Source organism: Ixodes scapularis, unplaced genomic scaffold (assembly GCF_016920785.2).
Source record: "Ixodes scapularis isolate PalLabHiFi unplaced genomic scaffold, ASM1692078v2 PGA_scaffold10__122_contigs__length_95168666, whole genome shotgun sequence".
NCBI lineage: Eukaryota > Metazoa > Arthropoda > Arachnida > Ixodida > Ixodidae > Ixodes > Ixodes scapularis.
In genome coordinates, this window is record NW_024609836.1 from 3,655,977 (window position 1) to 3,661,984 (window position 6,008).

Below are 6,008 nucleotides of genomic sequence, written 5' to 3' on the forward strand. Positions count from 1 at the left end.
TTGTGTTGAGGCAACGCCCAGTCTGTCCTATGTAGGCACGCCCGCAGGAAAACGGAATCTTGTAGACCACGCCTTCTATGCAGGCGACAAACTGCATTCCGTGTTTGATGCTGCAGCCGCTGTGAGACTTAGGATCGTTATTTCTCGCGCGTTTGTTGACTGCGGAGCACACAGAGCTGAGCTTGTGGCGGGCGGAAAAAACAACATTTACGTTGTATCTTGAGGCAACTTTCTTGAGTCCGTGAAAAAGGCGGTGGATGTACGGTATGACTGAGGTTTTCTTTTTCTCTCTGCTCGAGGTCACGTTGCTCGATCGCGGGATCTGTTTTAAGGTGTTTCACGATTTTTTCGCAAGCTGAAGAAATGACCGAATTAGGATATCCCGAATCCTTGAGCCGTTGAATTTGGGACATGAAGCTGGAATTCAAATTGTGGATGCATGTGCTTGTTAGAGCAGTCCTCAGACAGGAAAATGCGATGCCTTGTTTGACGAGTTTGGAGTGGGCTGATTGAAAGTTAAGAAGAGCCTTCGCTGTTCTGGGACTGCAATACCAGCAAACATGATCGTTATCACCGGTGTTGGCATTTAAGCTTTCGCCTTCGTCTTGAGATAACATAAGAGACCCTGTAATTTTTTTTGCTACCCTTTGGTGTCGCCGAGAAATTTCCGAGGAGAAGGGCCGGCGAGAGAGTGGGCGTGAGCAGCTCCTCCGCTTGGGAGGAACGTGCCTCTTTTTCCGGGGCGGAACTTGGACCTCGTCAAACGGGGACCGGAAAGGTCTTCTGACGGTAGATCGGGGAGATGTCCCTCGTGTGGATCGGGGGTGTGTGTCGTCCGCGGGCCAATGGGAATAAATATAAGTCATTCCCTCTAGTTGTTGTCGTTGCCTCGCCGTCGGAGTTTCCGGCTGCGATTGAGGAGAGGATTTTCAACACCTTCCCCACTTTCCACCCCACTGAGAATGCTACTGTCACAGTGTGTGTTCTAACCTTTATGACCATATGCTCGACTAAGCGAACCTGCGTGAGGACTGAATTCCAAAGACACCCTCGAGAACCTTTGTAGTGGCAGTCAACGGGAGGACATGCTTGCACGGGGTGTCGGCAGACTGAGCGTGCAACTGGACAATGTTCCAAAGGTAGAGTAAATCGGAATGGCAGATTACCTCGTGCATGAAGCAAGCTTACAATCATTTGTTAGCTCTTTACACTGACAGCCGTTCTTGTTATCGATTATAAAATCAAAACGACATGCATTATGCGTCGATTGAATGCACACGGCGTAGAGGGTGCAACCTATTTTACCATCTAACCGTTCATAAATATTAAATTCATGTATGTGTTGTGTCTCCATAAGCATAAAGAAAAAATGAAAGCCCCGGAATATAAAGACCCTTTAAAGTTCTCAGTTTTCAGATGTGCATGCTGCCAAATCTTGATGTCGTTCCTCCCTTCCATGACCAATTTGTGAGTTATTCATGTAAAAGGCTATAGCAAGGAGAATAATGCACGGTCATCTGTCTGAAGCTGGTCTCTTGGGAACATAGAATCAAACCGCTTGCTTCCCGTCCGTCAATGTCAAGTGGCGACTTCAAAGGCGCGACGATCGGCCAATTTTTTTATTTTTCCTTCTTGCCGACCAGCATGTTGTGTGGTACTCATGACCGCAGAGCTTTAAGAGTTGTCTTTTTCAGATGCAAGAGTGTAACGCAAATGTCTTGGGGCAGCACCGAACAATGCCATCGCTGCGAGAACCAAACACTGGTGAGTATAATAATGTTGCTTTGAAAAACCTGCTTCTAAATATTGCTTCATCATTCATTTAGGAACAAGCATCAGAAACAATCATCTGTGCTTCTGGATCATTCATTAAAGTCCGACCTACCGAATCGTCTTCTACCGGGCAAAAAACCGGTTCCCAGTTTCCTTCTCTCCATTCCCGCTCACCCACTTTTCTCCTCATCTCCACACAGGAGCGGATCTCTGAACCAAATCTGAACTACTCCCGGTAGGGAGGAGGAGGGTCTCCCTCTTTCTCAAATGGAAGGGAGGAATTGAGGGAGAGTTTCCTTCTTTCTGCTTGTTGGTCGGCCTTTAAGGTGAGTGGCCTTACTCAATTCCTTAGTGCTAAGCCATATTAATGCTCCTGTGAGGACAAACCTTCAATGGACAACAATGTGACTGACGTATACGCTATTCTAAGAACCTAAATTGCACGTGATGCTTTGCTTGGCCGTCAGGCAGTTTTCTAAGTTAGCTTCTTTATTCCTTCAGGAAGAAGTCTCAGAAACCATTGTCTCTTCAGGAGCAACATCCCTTCTTTAAGGTGAGTGGTTTTGCCTAGTTTCCTAGAGCTTAGCCCCTTTAATGCTCCTGTGAGGACAAACCTTCAAAGGACAACAATGTGACTGACTTATACGCTATTCTGAGAACCTAAATTGCACGTGATGCTTTGCTTGGCCGTCAGGCAGTTTTCTAAGTTAGCTTCTTTATTCCTTCAGGAAGGAGCATCAGAAACCATTGTCTCTTCAAGAGCAACATTCCTTCTTTAAGGTGAGTGGTTTTGCCTAGTTTCCTAGAGCTTAGCCCCTTTAATGCTCCCGTGAGGACAAATCTTCAAAGGACAACAATGTGACTGACTTATACGCTATTCTGAGAACCTAAATTCCACGTGATGCTTTGCTTGGCCGTCAGGCAGTTTTCTAAGTTAGCTTCTTTATTCCTTCAGGAAGAAGCATCAGAAACCATTGTCTCTTCAAGAGCAACATTCCTTCTTTAAGGTGAGTGGTTTTGACTAGTTTCCTAGAGCTTAGCCCCTTTAATGCTCCTGTGAGGGCAAACCTTCAAAGGACAACAATGTGACTGACTTATACGCTATTCTGAGAACCTAAATTGCACATGATGCTTTGCTTGGCCGTCAAGCAGTTTTCTAAGTTAGCTTCTTTATTCCTTCAGGAAGAAGTCTCAGAAACCATTGTCTCTTCAAGAGCAACATTCCTTCTTTAAGGTGAGTGGTTTTGCCTAGTTTCCTAGAGCTTAGCCCTTTTAATGCTCCTGTGAGGACAAACCTTCAAAGGACAACAATGTGACTGACTTATACGCTATTCTGAGAACCTAAATTGCACGTGATGCTTTGCTTGGCCGTCAGGCAGTTTTCTGAGTTAGCTTCTTTATTCTTTCAGGAAGAAGCATCAGAAACCATCGTCTCTTCAAGAGCAACATTCCTTCTTTAAGGTGAGTGGTTTTGCCTAGTTTCCTTGAGCTCTTAGCCCCTTTAATGCTCCTGTGAGGACAAACCTTCAAAGGACAACAATGTGACTGACTTATACGCTATTCTGAGAACCTAAATTGCACGTGACGCTTTGCTTGGCCGTCAAGCAGTTTTCTAAGTTAGCTTCTTTATTCCTTCAGGAAGAAGTCTCAGAAACCATTGTCTCTTCAAGAGCAACATTCCTTCTTTAAGGTGAGTGGTTTTGCCTAGTTTCCTAGAGCTTAGCCCTTTTAATGCTCCTGTGAGGACAAACCTTCAAAGGACAACAATGTGACTGACTTATACGCTATTCTGAGAACCTAAATTGCACGTGATGCTTTGCTTGGCCGTCAGGCAGTTTTCTGAGTTAGCTTCTTTATTCTTTCAGGAAGAAGCATCAGAAACCATCGTCTCTTCAAGAGCAACATTCCTTCTTTAAGGTGAGTGGTTTTGCCTAGTTTACTTGAGCTTAGCCCCTTTAATGCTCCTGTGAGGACAAACCTTCAAAGGACAACAATGTGACTGACTTATACGCTATTCTGAGAACCTAAATTGCACATGATGCTTTGCTTGGCCGTCAAGCAGTTTTCTAAGTTAGCTTCTTTATTCCTTCAGGAAGAAGCATCAGAAACCATTGTCTCTTCAAGAGCAACATTCCTTCTTTAAGGTGAGTGGTTTTGCATGCCTAGTTTCCTAGAGCTTAGCCCCTTTAATGCTCCCGTGAGGACAAATCTTCAAAGGACAACAATGTGACTGACTTATACGCTATTCTGAGAACCTAAATTCCACGTGATGCTTTGCTTGGCCGTCAGGCAGTTTTCTAAGTTAGCTTCTTTATTCCTTCAGGAAGAAGCATCAGAAACCATTGTCTCTTCAAGAGCAACATTCCTTCTTTAAGGTGAGTGGTTTTGACTAGTTTCCTAGAGCTTAGCCCCTTTAATGCTCCTGTGAGGGCAAACCTTCAAAGGACAACAATGTGACTGACTTATACGCTATTCTGAGAACCTAAATTCCACGTGATGCTTTGCTTGGCCGTCAGGCAGTTTTCTAAGTTAGCTTCTTTATTCCTTCAGGAAGAAGCATCAGAAACCATTGTCTCTTCAAGAGCAACATTCCTTCTTTAAGGTGAGTGGTTTTGACTAGTTTCCTAGAGCTTAGCCCCTTTAATGCTCCTGTGAGGGCAAACCTTCAAAGGACAACAATGTGACTGACTTATACGCTATTCTGAGAACCTAAATTCCACGTGATGCTTTGCTTGGCCGTCAGGCAGTTTTCTAAGTTAGCTTCTTTATTCCTTCAGGAAGAAGCATCAGAAACCATTGTCTCTTCAAGAGCAACATTCCTTCTTTAAGGTGAGTGGTTTTGACTAGTTTCCTAGAGCTTAGCCCCTTTAATGCTCCTGTGAGGGCAAACCTTCAAAGGACAACAATGTGACTGACTTATACGCTATTCTGAGAACCTAAATTGCACATGATGCTTTGCTTGGCCGTCAAGCAGTTTTCTAAGTTAGCTTCTTTATTCCTTCAGGAAGAAGCATCAGAAACCATTGTCTCTTCAAGAGCAACATTCCTTCTTTAAGGTGAGTGGTTTTGCATGCCTAGTTTCCTAGAGCTTAGCCCCTTTAATGCTCCCGTGAGGACAAATCTTCAAAGGACAACAATGTGACTGACTTATACGCTATTCTGAGAACCTAAATTGCACATGATGCTTTGCTTGGCCGTCAAGCAGTTTTCTAAGTTAGCTTCTTTATTCCTTCAGGAAGAAGCATCAGAAACCATTGTCTCTTCAAGAGCAACATTCCTTCTTTAAGGTGAGTGGTTTTGCATGCCTAGTTTCCTAGAGCTTAGCCCCTTTAATGCTCCCGTGAGGACAAATCTTCAAAGGACAACAATGTGACTGACTTATACGCTATTCTGAGAACCTAAATTCCACGTGATGCTTTGCTTGGCCGTCAGGCAGTTTTCTAAGTCAGCTTCTTTATTCCTTCAGGAAGAAGCATCAGAAACCATTGTCTCTTCAAGAGCAACATTCCTTCTTTAAGGTGAGTGGTTTTGACTAGTTTCCTAGAGCTTAGCCCCTTTAATGCTCCTGTGAGGGCAAACCTTCAAAGGACAACAATGTGACTGACTTATACGCTATTCTGAGAACCTAAATTGCACATGATGCTTTGCTTGGCCGTCAAGCAGTTTTCTAAGTTAGCTTCTTTATTCCTTCAGGAAGAAGTCTCAGAAACCATTGTCTCTTCAAGAGCAACATTCCTTCTTTAAGGTGAGTGGTTTTGCCTAGTTTCCTAGAGCTTAGCCCTTTTAATGCTCCTGTGAGGACAAACCTTCAAAGGACAACAATGTGACTGACTTATACGCTATTCTGAGAACCTAAATTCCACGTGATGCTTTGCTTGGCCGTCAGGCAGTTTTCTGAGTTAGCTTCTTTATTCTTTCAGGAAGAAGCATCAGAAACCATCGTCTCTTCAAGAGCAACATTCCTTCTTTAAGGTGAGTGGTTTTGCCTAGTTTCCTTGAGCTTAGCCGCTTTAATGCTCCTGTGAGGACAAACCTTCAAAGGACAACAATGTGACTGACTTATACGCTATTCTGAGAACCTAAATTGCACATGATGCTTTGCTTGGCCGTCAAGCAGTTTTCTAAGTTAGCTTCTTTATTCCTTCAGGAAGAAGTCTCAGAAACCATTGTCTCTTCAAGAGCAACATTCCTTCTTTAAGGTGAGTGGTTTTGCCTAGTTTCCTTGAGCTTAGCCC

At 44.0% G+C, this 6,008-nt stretch overlaps 1 long non-coding RNA gene across 5 annotated transcripts; it reads left to right on the plus strand.

The window, feature by feature from the left end:
* The first annotated feature begins 2,274 nt into the window (after window positions 1-2,274).
* On the plus strand, window positions 2,275-5,767 carry LOC115319989. 5 transcript variants are annotated; one of them, XR_005715658.3, is made up of 16 exons: window positions 2,284-2,326; window positions 2,502-2,553; window positions 2,729-2,780; window positions 2,956-3,007; window positions 3,183-3,234; window positions 3,412-3,463; window positions 3,639-3,690; window positions 3,866-3,917; window positions 4,097-4,148; window positions 4,324-4,375; window positions 4,551-4,602; window positions 4,778-4,829; window positions 5,009-5,060; window positions 5,240-5,291; window positions 5,467-5,518; window positions 5,694-5,767. It is a non-coding gene; the product is annotated as an uncharacterized LOC115319989 (long non-coding RNA). The 5 variants fall into 5 exon arrangements; XR_005715659.3 differs by lacking the exon at window positions 2,502-2,553 and having other exon boundaries at window positions 2,275-2,326; XR_006076793.1 differs by lacking the exon at window positions 3,639-3,690.
* Window positions 5,768-6,008: the final 241 nt, after the last annotated feature.